The following is an 18,981-nucleotide window of genomic DNA, read 5'->3' as shown; positions in this document are numbered from 1 at the left end:
AGAAGATGATGGAAAAGGCTTGCCATTGCCAAACCTGTTTCTTCCACCATTATTGTTATTGAAACCTTGTTGAGGTCTCTGTTGATCCTTCCATGAGAGATTTGGATGATTTCTCCATGAAGGATTATAGGTGTTTCTATAGGGTTCTCCCATGTAATTCACCTCTTCCATTGAAGGGTTCTCAGGATCATAAGCTTCTTCTTCAGATGAAGCGTCCTTAGTACTGCCTGGTGCAGCTTGCATTCCAGACAGACTTTGAGAAATCATATTGACTTGCTGAGTCAATAATTTGTTCTGAGCCAATATGGCATTCAGAGTATCAATCTCAAGAACTCCTTTCTTCTAATTTGTCCCATTGTTCATAGGATTTCTTTCAGAAGTGTACATGAATTGGTTATTTGTAACTATTTCAATGAGTTCTTGAGCTTCTGCAGGCGTCTTCTTCAGATGAAGAGATCCTCCAGCAGAGCTATCCAATGACATCTTGGACAGTTCAGACAGACCATCATAGAAGATACCTATGATGCTCCATTCAGAAAGCATGTTAGAAGGACACTTTCTGATCAATTGTTTGTATCTTTCCCAAGCTTTATAGAGGAATTCACCTTCCTTCTATCTGAAGGTTTGGACTTCCACTCTAAGCTTACTCAATTTTTGAGGTGGAAAGAACTTTGACAAGAAGGCATTGACTAGCTTTTCCCAAGAGTTCTGGCTTTCTTTAGGTTGTGAGTCCAACCATATCCTAGCTCTGTCTCTTACAGCAAAAGGGAATAGTATAAGTTTGTAGACCTCAGGATCAACCCCATTGGTCTTGACAGTGTCACAGATTTGCAAGAATTCAGCTAAAAACTGATGAGGATCTTCCAATGGAAGTCCATGGAACTTGCAATTATGTTGCATTAGAGAAACTAATTGAGGCTTAAGCTCAAAGTTGTTTGCTCCAATGGTAGGGATAGAGATGCTTCTCCCATAGAAGTCGGGAGTAGGTGCAGTAAAGTCACCCAGCACCTTCCTTGCATTGTTGGCATTGTTGTTGTTTTTGGCTGCCATGTCTTCTTCTTGTTTGAAGATTTTTGTTAGGTCCTCTACAGAGAGTAGTGCTTTACCTTCTCTTAGCTTTCGCTTCAAGGTCCTTTCAGGTTCAGGATCAGCCTCAACAAGAATGCTTTTGTCTTTGTTCCTGCTCATATGAAAGAGATGAGAACAAGAAAGTATGGAATCCTCTATGTCACAGTATAGACATTCCTTAAGGTGTTAGAGAAAAAGAAGAATAGAAAGAGAGGGTAGAAGAAGAGGGGAAGAATTTTCGAAAATAAAGTAAAAGATTTTGAAATAATTAAAAGAAATTTTGAAAAATTGATTGGTTATTTTCGAAAACTAAGATTGAGAAAGAAATAAAGTGATTTTTGAAAAAGATTTTTGAAAGTAGAAATCAAAAAGATATGATTGAAAACTTTTTTGAAAAAGATGTGATTAAAAAGATATGATTGAAAAGATATGATTGAAAAACAATTTAAAAAGATTTGATTTTTAAAATTAATGACTTGGCTAACAAGAAATTTAAAAGATATGATTCAGACATTAAACCTTTCTCAACAGAAAAGGCAACATACTTGAAATGTTGAATCAAATCATTAATTGTTAGCAAGTATTTTTGAAAAATGGAAAGAAATTGATTTTGAAAATATATGATTGAAAAGATATGATTTGAAAAAGATTTGATTTTGAAAAATTATGAAAACTTGAAAAAAAAATTGAATTAAAAACAGAATCTTCCCTCTTGTGCCATCCTGGCGTTAAACACCCAGAATGGTATACATTCTGGCGTTTAATGCCCAAAATGCTACCCTTTTGGGCGTTAAACACCCAGCCAGGTACCCTGGCTGGCGTTTAAACGCCAGTTTTCCTTCTTCACTGGGCGTTTTGAACGCCCAGCTTTTTTTGTGTAATTCCTCTGCTGTATGTTCTGAATCTTCAATTCTCTGTATTATTGACTTGAAAAGACACAAAGAAATTTTTTTTTTGAATTTTTAATGATGAGGAATAATCAAAATGCAACTAAAATCAAATAAACAATGCATGCAAGACACCAAACTTAGAAGTTTGTATACTATTGATGCTAACAAATTGAGAATGCATATGAGAAATAACAAAACACTCAAGACAAGAGAATGTAAAGATCAGAGCAAGGAAATCATCAAGAACAACTTGAAGATTAATGAAGACACATGAATGAATTCGAAAAATGCAAGAAGAACAGAAACATGCAATTGACACCAAACTTAAAATGAGACACTAGACTCAACAAGAAACAAAAAATATTTTTGGTTTTAAGATTTTATAATTTTTTTGGATTTTTTTTTGAAAATTGAGTGAAAAAGAAAATAAGGATATCAAAATTCTTAATGAGAATTCTAGGAATCATGCAATGCTAGTCTAAAGCTTTAGTCTAAAGAAATTAGACATGGCTAGCCAAGCTTCAGCAGGACATTACATTTAAGAGCTAAATTGATGAGAATCAATCAGCTTTGGTGATGATAAGAACATCACCTTGAAACACTAGAATTCATTCTTAAGAACTCTGAAGAAAAATACCTAAGCTAAGCAACAAGATGAACCATCAGTTGTCCAAACTCAAACAATCCCCGGCAACGGCACCAAAAACTTGGTGCACGAAATTGTGATCATCAATGGCGCCATCAACATGGTATGCTCAATTGCAATCTCAACTCTTTATCACAACTTCGCACAACTAACCAACAAGTGCACTGGATCGTCCAAGTAATAAACCTTACGCGAGTAAGGGTCGATCCCACGGAGATTGTTGGTATGAAGCAAGCTATGGTCATCTTGTAAATCTCAGTCAGGCGGATTCAAATGGTTATGGATGATTAAAAGATAAATAAAACATAAAATAAAGATAGAGATACTTATGTAATTCATTGGTGAGAATTTCAAATAAGCGTATGGAGATGCTTTGTCCTTTCCGTCTCTCTGCTTTCCTACTGTCTTAATCCAATCCTTCTTACTCCTTTCCATGGCAAGCTGTATGTTGGGCATCACCATTGTCAATGGCTACAGTCCCGTCTTCTCAGTGAAAATGTTCAACGCGCTCTGTCACAGCACGGCTAATCATCTGTCGGTTCTCAATCAGGTTGGAATAGAATCCAGTGACTCTTTTGCGTCTGTCACTAACGCCCAGCCTTCAGGAGTTTGAAGCTCGTCGTAGTCACTCAATTCTTGAATCCTACTCAGAATACCACAAACAAGGTTTAGACCTTCCAGATTCTCTTGAATGCTGCCATCAATTCTAGCTTATACCACGAAGATTCCGATTACGGGATCCAAGAGATATCCACTCAATCTAAGGTAGAACGGAGGTGGTTGTCAGGCACACGTTCATAGGTGAGAATGATGATGAGTGTTGGTGCACAAAATTGTGATCATCAATGGCGCCATCAACATGGTACGCTCATTGCAATCTCAACTCTCTATCACAACTCCGCACAACTAACCAGCAAGTGCACTGGGTCGTCCAAGTAATAAACCTTACGCGAGTAAGGGTCGATCCCACGGAGATTGTTGGTATGAAGCAAGCTATGGTCACCTTGTAAATCTTAGTTAGGCAGACTCAAATGGGTATAGATGATGAATAAAACATAAAGATAAAGATAGAGATACTTATGTATATCATTGGTGAGAGCTTCAGATAAGCGTATGAAGATGCTGTCCCTTCCGTCTCTCTGCTTTCCTACTGTCTTCATCCAATCCTTCTTACTCCTTTCCATGGCAAGCTTATGCAAGGGTTTTCACCGTTGTCAGGGCTACCTCCCATCCTCTCAGTGGAAATGTTCAACGCACCCTGTCACGGCACGGCTATCCATCTGTCGGTTCTCGATCAGGCCGGAATAGAATCCAGTGATTCTTTTGCGTCTGTCACTAACGCCCCGCCCTCAGGAGTTTGAAGCACGTCACAGTCATTCAATCATTGAATCCTACTCAGAATACCACAGACAAGGTTAGACCTTCCGGATTCTCTTGAATGCCGCCATCAGTTCTTGCCTATACCACGAAGACTCTGATCTCACGGAATGGCTGCTCGTTTGTCAGGCGAGCGCTCGGTTGTCAGGCGATCAACCATGCATCGTGTATCAGGAATCCAAGAGATAAACATTAGAGCCTCGTTTGCTTGTAGAACAAGAGTGGTTGTCAGTCACTTTGTTCATAAGTGAGAATGATGATGAGCGTCACATAATCATCACATTCATCAAGTTCTTGAGTGCGAATGAATATCTTAGAATAAGAACAAGCGGAATTGAATAGAGGAACAATAGTAATTGCATTAATACTCGAGGTACAGCAGAGCTCCACACCTTAATCTATGGTGTGTAGAAACTCCACCGTTGAAAATACATAAGAACAAGGTCTAGGCATGGCCGTGAGGCCAGCCTCCCAAAGTGATCAAAAGATCTAAAGAACAAAAGATTCCAAAGATCCGAAGATGAAAATACAATAGTAAAAGGTCCTATATATAGAAAACTAGTAGCCTAGGGTGTACAGAGATGAGTAAATGACATAAAAATCCACTTCCGGGCCCACTTGGTGTGTGCTTGGGCTGAGCAATGAAGCATTTTCGTGTAGAGACTCTTCTTGGAGTTAAACGCCAGCTTTTATGCCAGTTTGGGCGTTTAACTCCCATTTAGGTGCCAGTTCCGGCGTTTAACGCTGGGAAATCTGAAGGTGACTTTGAACGCCGGTTTGGGCCATCAAATCTTGGGCAAAGTATGGACTATCATATATTGCTGGAAAGCCCAGGATGTCTACTTTCCAACACCGTTGAGAGCGCGCCAATTGGGCTTTTGTAGCTCCAGAAAATCCACTTCGAGTGCAGGGAGGTCAGAATCCAACAGCATCTGCAGTCCTTTTCAGTCTCTGGATCAGATTTTTGCTCAGGTCCCTCAATTTCAGCCAGAAAATACCTGAAATCACAGAAAAACACACAAACTCATAGTAAAGTCCAGAAAAGTGAATTTTAACTAAAAACTAATAAAAATATACTAAAACTCAACTTAAACTACTAAAAACATACTAAAAACAATGCCAAAAAGCGTACAAATTATCCGCTCATCACAACACCAAACTTAAATTGTTGCTTGTCCTCAAGCAACTGAAAATCAAATAAGATAAAAAGAAGAGAATATGCAATGAACTCCAAAAACATCTATGAAGATCAGTATTAATTAGATGAGCGGGGCTTTTAGCTTTTTGCCTCTGAATAGTTTTGGCATCTCACTTTATCCTTTGAAATTCAGAATGATTGGCTTCTTTAGGAACTCAGAATCCAGATAGTGTTATTGATTCTCCTAGTTAAGTATGATGATTCTTGAACACAGCTACTTATTGAGTCTTGGCCGTGGCCCAAAGCACTCTGTCTTCCAGTATTACCACCGGATACATACATGCCACAGACACATAATTGGGTGAACATTTTCAGATTGTGACTCAGCTTTGCTAGAGTCCCCAATTAGAGGTGTCCAGGGTTCTTAAGCACACTCTTTTTGCCTTGGATCACAATTTTATTTCTTTCTTTTTTTCTTTTTTTTTTTTTCGTTTTTTTTTTTGTATTCACTGCTTTTTCTTGCTTCAAGAATCATTTTTATGATTTTTCAGATCCTCAGTAACATGTCTCCTTTTTCATCATTCTTTCAAGAGCCAACATTCATGAACCACAAATTCAAAAGACATATGCACTGTTTAAGCATACATTCAGAAAACAAAAGTGTTGCCACCACATCAAAATAATCAATCTGTTATAAAATTCAAAATTCATGCAATTCTTCTCTTTTTCAATTAAGAACATTGTTTATTTAAGAAAGGTGATGGATTCATAGGACATTCATAACTTTAAGGCATAGACACTAAGACACTAATGATCATAAGACACAAACATGGACAAACATAAAGCATAAATTTTCGAAAAACAAGAAAATAAAGAACAAGGAGATTAAAGAACGGGTTCACCTTAGTGATGGCGGCTTGTTCTTCCTCTTGAAGGTCTTATGGAGTGCTTGAGCTCCTCAATGTCTCTTCCTTGTCTTTGCTGCTCCTCTCTCATGATTCTTTGATCTTCTCTAATTTCATGGAGGAGGGTGGAATGTTCTTGGTGCTCCACCCTTAGTTGTCCCATGTTGGAACTCAATTCTCCTAGGGAGGTGTTAATTTGCTCCCAATAGTCTTGTGGAGGAAAGTGCATCCCTTGAGGTATCTCAGGGCTCTCATGATGAGAAGGGTCTCTTGTTTGCTCCATCCTTTTCTTAGTGATGGGCTTGTCCTCATCAATGGGGATGTCTCCCTCTATGTCAACTCCAACTGAATAACAGAGGTGACAAATGAGATGAGGAAAGGCTAACCTTGCCAAGGTAGAGGACTTGTCCGCCACCTTATAAAGTTCTTGGGCTATAACCTCATGAACTTCCACTTCTTCTCCAATCATGATGCTATGGATCATGATGGCCCGGTCTAGAGTAACTTCGGACCGGTTGCTAGTGGGAATGATTGAGCGTTGGATAAACTCCAACCATCCTCTAGCCACGGGCTTGAGGTCATGCCTTCTCAATTGAACCGGCTTCCCTCTTGAATCTCTCTTCCATTGGGCGCCCTCTTCACAAATGTCAGTGAGGACTTGGTCCAACCTTTGATCAAAGTTGACCCTTCTAGTGTAAGGATATTTATCTCCTTGCATCATAGGCAAGTTGAATGCCAACCTTACATTTTCCGGACTAAATTCCAAGTATTTCCCCCGAACCATAGTAAGCCAATTCTTTGGATCTGGGTTCACACTTTGATCATGGTTCTTGGTGATCCATGCATTGGCATAGAACTCTTGAACCATTAAGATTCCGACTTGTTGAATGGGGTTGGTGAGAACTTCCCAACCTCTTCTTCGGATCTCATGTCGGATCTCCGGATATTCACTCTTTTTGAGTGAAAAAGGGACCTCGGGGATCACCTTCTTCAAGGCCACAACTTCATAGAAGTGGTCTTGATGCACCCTTGAGATGAATCTCTCCATCTCCCATGACTCGGAGGTGGAAGCTTTTGCCTTCCCTTTCCTCTTTCTAGAGGTTTCTCCGGCCTTGGATGCCATAAATGGTTATGGAAAAACAAAAAGCAATGCTTTTACCACACCAAACTTAAAAGGTTTGCTCGTCCTCGAGCAAAAGAAGAAAGAAGAGAGTAGAAGAAGAAGAAATGAGGAAGAAGGGAATGGCTTTGTGTTCGGCCAAAGAGGGGGAGAAGTGGTGTTTAGGTTGTGTGAAAATGAAGGGGTGAAGAAGGGTTTATATAGGAGAGGGGGGCTTATGGTTCGGTCATGTGATGAGCGGATATTTTATACGCTTTTTGGGAGTAATTTCATGTAGATTTTAGCATGTTTTAATTAGTTTTTAGTTAAATATTATTAGTTTTTAGGCAAAAATCATATTTCTGGACTTTACTATGAGTTTGTGTGTTTTTCTGTGATTTCAGGTATTTTCTGGCTGAAATTGAGGGAGCTGAGCAAAAATCTGACTTAGGCTGAAAAAGGACTGCTGATGCTGTTGGATCCTGACCTCCCTGCACTCTAAATGGATTTTCTGGAGCTACAGGAATCCAATTGGCGCGCTCTCAACGGCGTTGGAAAGTAGACATCCAGGGCTTTCCAGCAATATATAATAGTCCATACTTTGCGCAAGGATAGACGACGTAACTTGGCGTTGAACGCCAAGTTCATGCTGTTGTCTGGAGTTAAACGCCAGAAAAACGTCATGATCCGGAGTTGAACGCCCAAAACACGTCATAACCTGGAGTTTAACGCCAAGAAAGGCCTCTACTCGTGGATAGCTTTAATCTCAGCCCCAGCACACACCAAGTGGGCCCCAGAAGTGGATTTCTGCACCAATTATCTTAGTTTATTCATTTTCTGCAAACCTAGGTTACTAGTTTACTATTTAAACAACTTTTACAGACATTTCTTGTACCTCATGACATTTTCAGATCTGAATTACATACTTTTGACGGCATGAGTCTCTAAACTCCATTGTTGGGGGTGAGGAGCTCTGCAGCGTCTCGATGATTTAATACAATTCCTTTGTTTTCTATTCAAACACGCTTGTTCTTATCTAAGATGTTTATTCGCGCTTAATTATGAAGAAGGTGATGATCCGTGACACTCATCACCTTCCTCAATCTATGAACGTGTGCCTGACAACCACCTCCGTTCTACATCAGACTGAATGAATATCTCTTAGATTCCTTAATCAGAATCTTCGTGGTATAAGCCGGATTGATGGCAGCACTCATGAGAATCCGGAAAGTCTAAACCTTGTCTGTGGTATTCCGAGTAGGATTCCGGGATTGAATGACTGTGACATGCTTCAAACTCCTGAGGGCTGGGCGTTAGTGACAGACGCAAAAGAATCAATGGATTCTATTCCAACCCGATTGAGAACCGACAGATGATTAGCCGTGCTGTGACAGAGCATAGGAACGTTTTCACTGAGAGGATGGGAAGTAGCCATTGACAACGGTGACACCCTACATAGAGCTTGCCATGGAAGGAGCCTTGCGTGTATTGAAGGATTTCAAGGAAAAGTTGAAGTCAAAGGACAAAGCATCTCCAAAACTCCAACATATTCCCCAGTACTGCACAACAAGTAACTCTATTGTTCTCGTTTATCTTTCCAATCAAATCTAATTCCAACTTACAATTTTAAACACTTTGACTTCTTACAATTAAATCCAAATAACCTTGTTGACATCCTAACTAAGATTAATAAAATAAATATTGATTGCTTCAAACCAATAATCTCCGTGGGATCGACCCTTACTCACGTAAGGTATTACTTGGACGACCCAGTGCATTTGCTGGTTAGTTGTGCGAATCACAAATTCGTGCACCATCATGTATGGGTGGGTTTGGGAGGGAAAGTGGTTTGAATTTGAAAGGTGAGGTAGGTGGGGTTTTATAAAGGATAGATGTGAGTGGTGAAGAGAAAGATGGGATTTGATAGGTGAAGGGTTTTTGGGAAAGAGGTGTTGAGGTGATTGGTGAGTGGGTGAAGAAGAAAGAGGGTGGTGGGGTTGGTGGGGATCCTGTGGGGTCCACAGATCCTGTGGTGTCAAGGAAAAGTCATCCCTACACCAAGTGGCAAGAAACTTTGCGTTTTGTGCCAAATCTGGCGTTAAACGCCGGGGATTATTGAGTTTGAACAATTGAAGGCTTATTTTATTTCTTAGATTAGGAATAATTTATTTTTGTTGTTATAGAGTCATTAAATTTTGATAGGATAGTTTCTTTTCAAAAATTTCTTTTCAAAAATATTATTTTTCTTAATTAATTGTTGATTTTTCGTGAGTTTAGTGTCTTATTCTAAGTTTGGTGTTAATTGCATATTTTATATTTTCTCTAAAATTCTCGTGTTAGTGTTCTTGGTTCTTCCTTGATTTTCAAGTTGTTCTTGATAATTGGTTATACCCTTTGGAACCTTTTTCAAAAATAATTTTTCTTGGATTGAATCTTGTGCCAAACTTTAAGTTTGGTGTTTTCTTGTTAATCTTTTTATAATTTTCGAAAATTTTCTTAAAGTTTTCTAAAAATTTTAAGTTTGGTGTTCTTTCTTGTGTTCTTGGTGTTCTTGTGAATCTTCAAAGTGTTCTTGAGTTTTTCTTGTGTCTTGATCTTAAAATTTTTAAGTTTGGTGTTCCTTGGTGTTTTCCCTCCAAAAATTTTTGAAAATAAGGAACATTAGATCTAAAAATTTTAAGTCTTGTGTCTTTTGTGTGTTTTTCTCTTTCATCACAAAATTCAAAATTCAAAAAAAATTTATTTTCTAACCAATTTTAAAACTACTTTTTCGAAATTTTCAATATAAAATCCAAATTTCAATTTCAAATTTTTCGAAAAAAATTTCACAAAGTATTTTCAAAATATTTTTTTATATATATATTCCATTTTTATTTATTCCATAACTATAAAATAAATAATTATCAACATATAAATTATCCCTTGTATTCCATCATGGAAGTAAGTATGAATGGACAAGACAAGAGGACTCTGGGGTCATATGCCAACCCCACTACTGCTTCATATGGGAGTAGTATCTGTATACCCTCCATTGGAGTTAGTAGCTTTGAGCTGAATCCTCAGCTCATTATCATGGTGCAGCAAAACTGCCAGTATTCTGGTCTTCCACATGAAGAACCTACAGAGTTTCTGGCACAATTTCTGCAAATTGCTGATACAGTACATGATAAGGAAGTAGAACAGGATGTCTACAGATTATTACTGTTCCCATTTGCTGTAAAAGATCAAGCTAAGAGGTGGTTAAATAACCAGCCTAAGAACAGCATAAAAACATGGAAACAGCTGTCAGAAAAATTCCTGAATCACTATTTCCCTCCCAAACGGATGACACAGCTAAGGCTAAACATCCAAGGCTTCAAACAAGGAGATAATGAATCCTTTTATGATGCCTGGGAGAGATACAGAGAGATGCTAAGAAAATGCCCCTCTGAAATGTTTTCAGAATGGGTGCAATTAGACATCTTCTACTATGGGCTTACAGAAAAAGCTCAGATTTCTCTAGACCACTCAGCTGGTGGATCTATACACATGAGAAAAACAATTGAAGAAGCTCAAGAGCTTATTGATACAGTTGCCAGAAATCAGCATCTGTACCTAAGCAGTGAATCCTTTATGAAAGAAGAAGCTAAAACAGTAACTGCAGAACTCAGTCCAGTGGATCAGGCTAATGAATTCAATCAGCAATTAGATTTTCTAACTCAGCAGCTAGCCGAATTCAAGGAAATATTACAGGAAACAAGAATGGCTAACAGGAACATGGAAGTGTAATTAAAGCAGACAGAAAAGCAACTGTCAAAACAAATAACAGAAGAATGCCAAGCAGTTCAATTAAGAAGTGGGAAAACATTAAATACCTCACTTCAAAACAGCAGGAAACCAAGAAATGAACAAGAGGATACTCAAAATCCCTCTGAGGACAATCAGAGCCCAGAGAGGAACAAAGCTGGCGCTGAACGCCCAGACCATGCTCATTCCTGGCGTTCAACGCCAGAAACAAGCATGGATCCGGCGTTGAACGCCCAAAGGGAGCATGGTTCTGGCGTTCAAACGCCAGTAACAAACAAGGAAGTGGCGTCTAACGCCACTCCAGCTCCCATCACTGGCATGCAAAAGCCAGTGGGGAATCAGTCACATACAAGTACTGACCTTTCTAAAAAGGCTTCCCAACCCACTTCGTAGGTAATAAACCTGCAGCAACTAAGGTTGAGGAATACAAAGCCAAAATGCCTTATCCTCAAAAACTCCGCCAAGCGGAACAGGATAAGCAGTTTGCCCGCTTTGCAGATTATCTCAGGACTCTTGAAATAAAGATTCCGTTTGCAGAAGCACTTGAGCAAATACCCTCTTATGCTAAGTTCATGAAAGAGATCTTAAGTCATAAGAAGGATTGGAGGGAAACTGAAAAAGTTTACCTCACTGAAGAATGCAGTGCAGTCATTCTGAAAAGCTTACCTGAGAAGCTTAAAGATCCTGGGAGCTTTGTGATACCATGCACATTAGAGGGCACTTGCACCAAGCAAGCTTTATGTGATCTTGGGGCAAGTATCAATCTAATGCCTGCATCCACTATCAGAAAGCTTGGTTTAACTGAAGAAATCAAACCAACCAGGATATGTCTTCAACTTGCTGATGGCTCCATTAAATACCCATCAGGCGTGATTGAGGACATGATTGTCAAGGTTGGGCCATTTGCCTTCCCTACTGACTTTGTGGTGCTGGAAATGGAGGAGCACAAGAGTGCAACTCTCATTCTAGGAAGACCTTTCCTAGCAACTGGCCGAACCCTCATTGACGTCCAAAAAGGGGAAGTAACCTTGAGAGTCAATGAGGAGGAGTTCAAATTGAATGTTGTCAAAGCCATGCAACATCCAGACACCCCAAATGACTGCATGAGTGTTGATATTATTGACTCTCTGGTAAGAGAGGTCAATATGGCTGAGAGTCTCGAATCAGAGCTAGAGGACATCTTTAAAGATGTTCAACCTGAATTGGAGGAATCAGAGAAGATAATAGAACCTCTGAAAATCCCTCAAGAAGAGGAGAAACCTCCAAAACCCGAACTCAAACCATTACCACCTTCCCTAAAATATGCATTCTTGGGAGAAGGTGATACCTTTCCTGTAATCATAAGCTCTACCTTAGAGCCACAGGAAGAGGAAGCACTAATTCAAGTGCTAAAGACACACAAGACAGCTCTTGGGTGGTCCATTAGTGATCTTAAGGGCATTAGCCCAGCTAGATGCATGCACAAGATCTTACTGGAGGATGACGCCAAGCCAGTGGTTCAACCACAAAGGCGGCTGAATCCAGCTATGAAAGAAGTAGTGCAGAAAGAGGTCACTAAATTACTAGAGGCTGGGATTATCTATCCTATTTCTGACAGCCCCTGGGTGAGCCCTGTCCAAGTTGTCCCTAAGAAAGGTGGCATGACAGTGATTCATAATGAAAAAAATGAACTGGTTCCTACAAGAACAGTTACAGGGTGGCGTATGTGCATTGATTATAGAAGGCTCAATACAGCCACCAGAAAGGATCATTTTCCTTTACCATTCATAGACCAGATGCTAGAAAGACTAGCAGGTCATGAATACTACTGCTTCCTGGATGGATATTCAGGTTATAATCAAATTGCAGTAGATCCCCAGGATCAGGAGAAAACGGCATTCACATGCCCATCCGGAGTATTTGCATACAGAAGGATGCCATTTGGCCTGTGCAATGCACCTGCAACTTTTCAGAGGTGCATGCTCTCAATTTTCTCTGATATGGTGGAAAAATTCCTGGAAGTCTTCATGGATGACTTTTCAGTATTTGGAGACTCATTCAGCTCCTGCCTTAACCATTTAGCACTTGTTCTGAAAAGATGCCAAGAGACTAACCTGGTTTTAAACTGGGAAAAATGTCACTTTATGGTGACTGAAGGAATTGTCCTTGGGCACAAAATTTCGAACAAGGGAATAGAGGTGGATCAAGCTAAGGTAGAAGTAATTGAAAAATTACCACCACCTGCTAATGTTAAAGCAATCAGAAGCTTTCTGGGCATGCAGGATTCTATAGGAGGTTTATAAAGGATTTTTCAAAAATTGCTAAACCTCTGAGCAACCTGCTAGCTGCTGACACGCCATTTATCTTTGATAAAGAGTGTCTGCAGGCGTTTGAGACTCTGAAGGCTAAATTGGTTACAGCACCAATCATCTCTGCACCAGACTGGACATTACCATTTGAATTGATGTGTGATGCCAGTGACCATGCCATTGGTGCAGTGTTGGGACAAAGGCATGACAAGCTTCTGCACGTCATTTACTATGCCAGCCGTGTTCTAAATGATGCCCAGAAGAATTACACAACCACAGAAAAAGAGCTACTTGCAGTGGTTTACGCCATTGACAAATTCAGATCCTATTTAGTAGGATCAAAAGTGATTGTGTACACTGATCATGCTGCTCTTAAATATCTACTCACAAAGCAGGATTCAAAACCCAGACTCATCAGATGGGTGTTGCTTCTGCAAGAGTTTGATATAGAAATAAGAGACAGAAAAGGGACAGAAAATCAAGTAGCAGATCACCTGTCCCGAATAGAACCAGTAGAAGGGGCGTCCCTCCCTCTCACTGAGATCTCTGAAACCTTTCCGGATGAGCAACTGTTTGCCATCCAGGAAGTGCCATGGTTTGCAGACATTGCAAACTACAAGGCAGTGAGATTCATACCCAAAGAGTACAGTAGGGTGCAATCAAAGAAATTAATCACAGATGCAAAGTACTATCTTTGGGATGAACCATATCTCTTCAAGAGATGTGCAGACGGAGTAATCCGTAGATGTGTGCCTAAAGAGGAAGCACAGAAGATCCTTTGGCATTGCCATGGATCACAGTATGGAGGACATTTTGGAAGTGAGCAAACAGCCACAAGAGTCCTCCAAAGTGGCTTCTACTGGCCTACTCTCTATAAAGATTCCCGTGCATTTGTGCTTAATTGTGACAATTGCCAAAGATCAGGCAACCTGCCTCACAGCTATGCCATGCCTCAACAAGGAATCTTGGAGATTGAGTTGTTTGATGTATGGGGCATTGACTTCATGGGACCCTTCCCACCATCATACTCAAACACTTATATTCTGGTGGCAGTGGATTATATATCCAAATGGGTGGAGGCTATTGCAACACCCACCAATGACACTAAAACAGTGTTAAAATTCCTCCAGAAACACATCTTCAGCAGATTTGGTATCCCTAGAGTGTTAATCAGTGATGGGGGCACTCATTTCTGCAATAAACAGCTTTACGCTGCTCTGGTTCGTTATGGAGTTAGCCACAGGGTAGCTACTCCATATCATCCACAAACTAACGGGCAAGCTGAAGTCTCAAATAGAGAACTCAAAAGAATCCTGGAACGGACTGTAATTAACCGTAGAAAGGATTGGGCAAGAAGCCTGGATGATGCTCTGTGGGCATACAGAACAGCATTCAAGACCCCTATAGGGACCTCTCCATACCAGCTTGTGTATGGAAAGGCATGTCACTTGCCAGTGGAACTGGAACACAAGGCCTACTGGGCAACCAGATTTTTAAACCTTGATGCCAAGTTAGCTGGAGAAAAACGATTGCTCCAGTTAAATGAGCTAGATGAATTTAGACTCAATGCTTTTGAAAATGCAAAAATTTACAAGGAGAAGCAAAAGATGGCATGATAAGAAATTGTCATCCAGAGTCTTTAAACCAGGACAGAAAGTTCTACTATTCAATTCTAGGCTCAAATTATTCCCTGGGAATTAAAATCCCGGTGGAGAGGTCCATAGTAATCACAAGCGTATCACCATATGGATACATAGAACTTCAGGATAGTGACTCTAACAAAAAGTTCATTGTTAATGGACAAAGAGTTAAACACTATCTTGAAGATAATTTTGAGCAAGAATGCTCAAGACTGAGACTTCATTGAAGATCAGTGACAGTCCAGCTAATGACATTAAAGAAGCGCTTGCTGGGAGGCAACCCAGCCATTTACAAAGTTTATTTACTAATTAAATAAATTTTCTTTTTTTACAGGTTCATGTCCAAGAATCTTCAAAGGTGAAATAGCAATTGGTTGAAGTCACAAAGTTACAGGGAAATTTGGAAACTCACTGGCGTGAAAAAGCCAGTAAGAAATACTTTGGGCGTTAAACGCCCAAAAGAAGCTCCCACTGGGCGTTTAACGCCAGTAAGGGTGGCCATGTGGGCGTTAAACGCCAGAAAGGAGCATCTTCTGGGCGTTAAACGCCAGAAAGATGCACCTTCTGGGCGTTTAACGCCAGTCTGCTAGCATCCTGGGCGTTCAAGAAAATGCCCAGTAAAGAAGGACTTTCTGGCGTTCAACGCCAGAAAGAAGCACCAGATGGGCGTTGAACGCCCAGAAGAAGCAACATGTGGGCGTTAAACGCCCAACACATGCACCATGTGGGCGTTCAACGCCAGGATGATGGGAGGAGGTACAATTCGTTTATCTTCATAATTTTTCAAAATTTTTATGTTTCAATTCATGATTTCTTGCATAAACATATTTCAAATTATCACTTTCAATTCCAAAAGTTTTTATCCTAATTTCTAAAATCCAATGTTACAAATGTTTTAGATATATCTTAACCCAAAAAAACAAATGGCTTTCCAATCCAATCCATCATCTTTTCAAATTTGTTTTCAAAACTTGATTATATTTTTTTTAAAAATCTTTTTCAAAAGTAAATTTCAAATTTATCTTTAAATTATTATTCATATCTTTCTATTTTAAAAATTATATCTTTTTCTGATCATATCTTTTAAAATCATATCTTCTATCTTATCTCTTTCTTATTTTTCGAAAATTACCCACCCCCCTCCCTATATCTTGTATTCGGCGCCCTCCTCATCATCTCCATTCCACATTGCTCTCTTCCTATCCCTTTTCTTTCTTCTCTTTTGCTTGAGGACAAGCAAAGCTCTAAGTTTGGTGTGTTTTACCCGTGATCACAAAAACTATTGTGTCTCTTGATCATGGCTCCTAAAGGGAAACAACCCAACCCAAAAGGCAAGAAAGAAAGCACTCCAAAGCCACTTTGGAATCAAGGGAAGTTCTTAACTAAAGAACATTCAGACCATTACTACAAGATAATGAGTCACAGATCAGTGATCCCAGAAGTCAGATTCGATCTGAAAGAAGATGAATATCCGGAAATCCAAGAGCAAATTCGAAACAGGAATTGGGAAATTCTGGCCAATCCTGAAACGAAAGTGGGGAAGAACATGGTTCAGGAATTTTATGCTAATATATGGCAGACAGAAAGGCAAAGAATCGTTGGAGCCACCCTCTTTGACCATAAGACAGTAGTCAGAGGAAATATCATTCATACCAATGCTGACAAGATCAGGGAGATATTCAAGATTCCTCAACTGAAAGATGACCCAGACTCCTTTAATAGGAGAATGATGAGGGTCAATAAAGGGTTGGACAAGATTCTGGAGGATATATGCATCCCTGGAGCCAAGTGAACTACCAGCACGACTGGCGTCCCAGTTCAACTAAAAAGGGAAGATCTAAAACCAGTAGCCAGAGGCTGGCTGGATTTCATTGGGCGTTCTATATTGCCCACCAGCAACCGTTCTGAAGTAACCATCAAAAGAGCTGTCATGATTCACTGCATCATGTTGGGAAGAGAGGTAGAAGTCCATCAGCTGATCTCATGTGAGCTATACAAAATTGCAAACAGGAACTCTAAGGACGCCAAATTGGCTTATCCAAGCCTAATTTCTATGCTTTGCAAAGATGCTGGAGTAAAGATGGGAATAACTGAATATATCCTAATTGAAAAGCCCATTACTGGAACATCAATGGTCAGACAACAGCAACAAGATGATCCAACCAAGAGAAGAGCACAAGAAGCTCTCCCAGAACTGCCCCAATTCGAATACTGGGAACATCTTGAGGCTTCTATTTCCAGATTGCAAGAAGCTATGGATCAAATAAAGGAAGAACAGAATAATCAAAGTAGCATGATTTGCAAACTGCTCAAGGAACAGGAGGAGCAAGGGCGTGATCTAAGGGAGCTGAAGCGCCAAAAGATTAATCCATGAAAAAGCACCACACATATTAGAGGAGCACCTACTCCTCAAAACAACAGGTTGCTGAGTTCCAAATTTTTTTTTCTTTTCCTGCTTTTAACTTAGTGATAGGATAATTATAGAAATTTACCTAGGAGATATTTAGTTTATCTATTTTGATTTTATTTCCAATTAAGCTATAATTTATTTTTCTCATCATCATCAGACATGAATAAAGTAGTAGATTTTTTTTAGAATAAAAGAAGTAATTTATATTTATGAGTTCTTAGTAATAAAGACTATAATTAATTATTTGTGGTGGCACTACTTTTTGTTCTCTGGATGAATGCTTGAACAGTGCATAAATTGTACTTTGAATTTGATGAATATTGGCTCCTGAAAGGATGAGGAACACGAAAAATATTATTGATGATCTGAAAAATCATGAAATTGATTCTTGAAGCAAGAAAAAGCAGTCAAGAAAAAAAAAAGCCATGAGCACTAGCCAAGAGTAAAAAGGGATCCAAGGCTTTGAGCATCAATGGATAGGAGGGCCCAAGGAAATAAAATCCAGGCCTAAGCGGCTAAACCAAGCTGTCCCTAACCATATGCTTGTGGCATGCAGGTCCAAGTTACAAGCTTGAGACTGAGTGGTTAAAGTCGTGATCCAAAGCAAAAAGAGTGTGCTTAAGAGCTCTGGACACCACTAATTGGGGACTTTAGCAAAGCTAAGTCACAATCTGAAAAGGTTCACCCAGTTATGTGTCTGTGGCATTTATGTATCTGGTGGTAATACTGGAAAACAAAGTGCTTAGAGCCACGGCCAAGACTCATAAAATAATTGTGTTCAAGAATCAACATACTACACTAGGAGAGTCAATAATACTATCTGAATTCTGAGTTCCTAAGGATGCCAATCATTCTGAAAATTTAAAGATACAGGGGGATGCCAAAACTGTTCAGAAACAAAAAGCTATAAGCCCCGCTCATCTAATAAGAATATGAGCTTCATTTAAAACTCTAAAATATTATTACTTCTTAATTTCTGCTAAAGCCTATTTTATTTATCTAGTTGCTTGAGGACAAGCAACAGTTTAAGTTTGGTGTTGTGATGAGCGGATATTTTATACGCTTTTTGGGAGTAATTTCATGTAGATTTTAGCATGTTTTAATTAGTTTTTAGTTAAATATTATTAGTTTTTAGGAAAAAATCATATTTCTGGACTTTACTATGAGTTTGTGTGTTTTTCTGTGATTTCAGGTATTTTCTGGCTGAAATTGAGGGAGCTGAGCAAAAATCTGACTTAGGCTGAAAAAGGACTGCTGATGCTGTTGGATCCTGACCTCCCTGCACTCGAAATGGATTTTCTGGAGCTACAGGAATCCAATTGGTGCGCTCTCAATGGCGTTGGAAAGTAGACATCCAGGGCTTTCCAGCAATATATAATAGTCCATACTTTGCGCAAGGATAGACGACGTAACTTGGCGTTGAACGCCAAGTTCATGCTGCTGTCTGGAGTTAAACGCCAGAAAAACGTCATGATCCGGAGTTGAACGCCCAAAACACGTCATAACCTGGAGTTTAACGCCAAGAAAGGCCTCTACTCGTGGATAGCTTTAATCTCAGCCCCAGCACACACCAAGTGGGCCCCAGAAGTGGATTTCTGCACCAATTATCTTAGTTTATTCATTTTCTGCAAACCTAGGTTACTAGTTTACTATTTAAACAACTTTTACAGACATTTCTTGTACCTCATGACATTTTCAGATCTGAATTACATACTTTTGACGGCATGAGTCTCT

This window comes from Arachis stenosperma, chromosome 4, assembly GCF_014773155.1.
Source record: "Arachis stenosperma cultivar V10309 chromosome 4, arast.V10309.gnm1.PFL2, whole genome shotgun sequence".
Classification (NCBI taxonomy): Eukaryota; Viridiplantae; Streptophyta; class Magnoliopsida; order Fabales; family Fabaceae; genus Arachis; species Arachis stenosperma.
Note: the sequence above shows the minus strand (reverse complement) of the source record.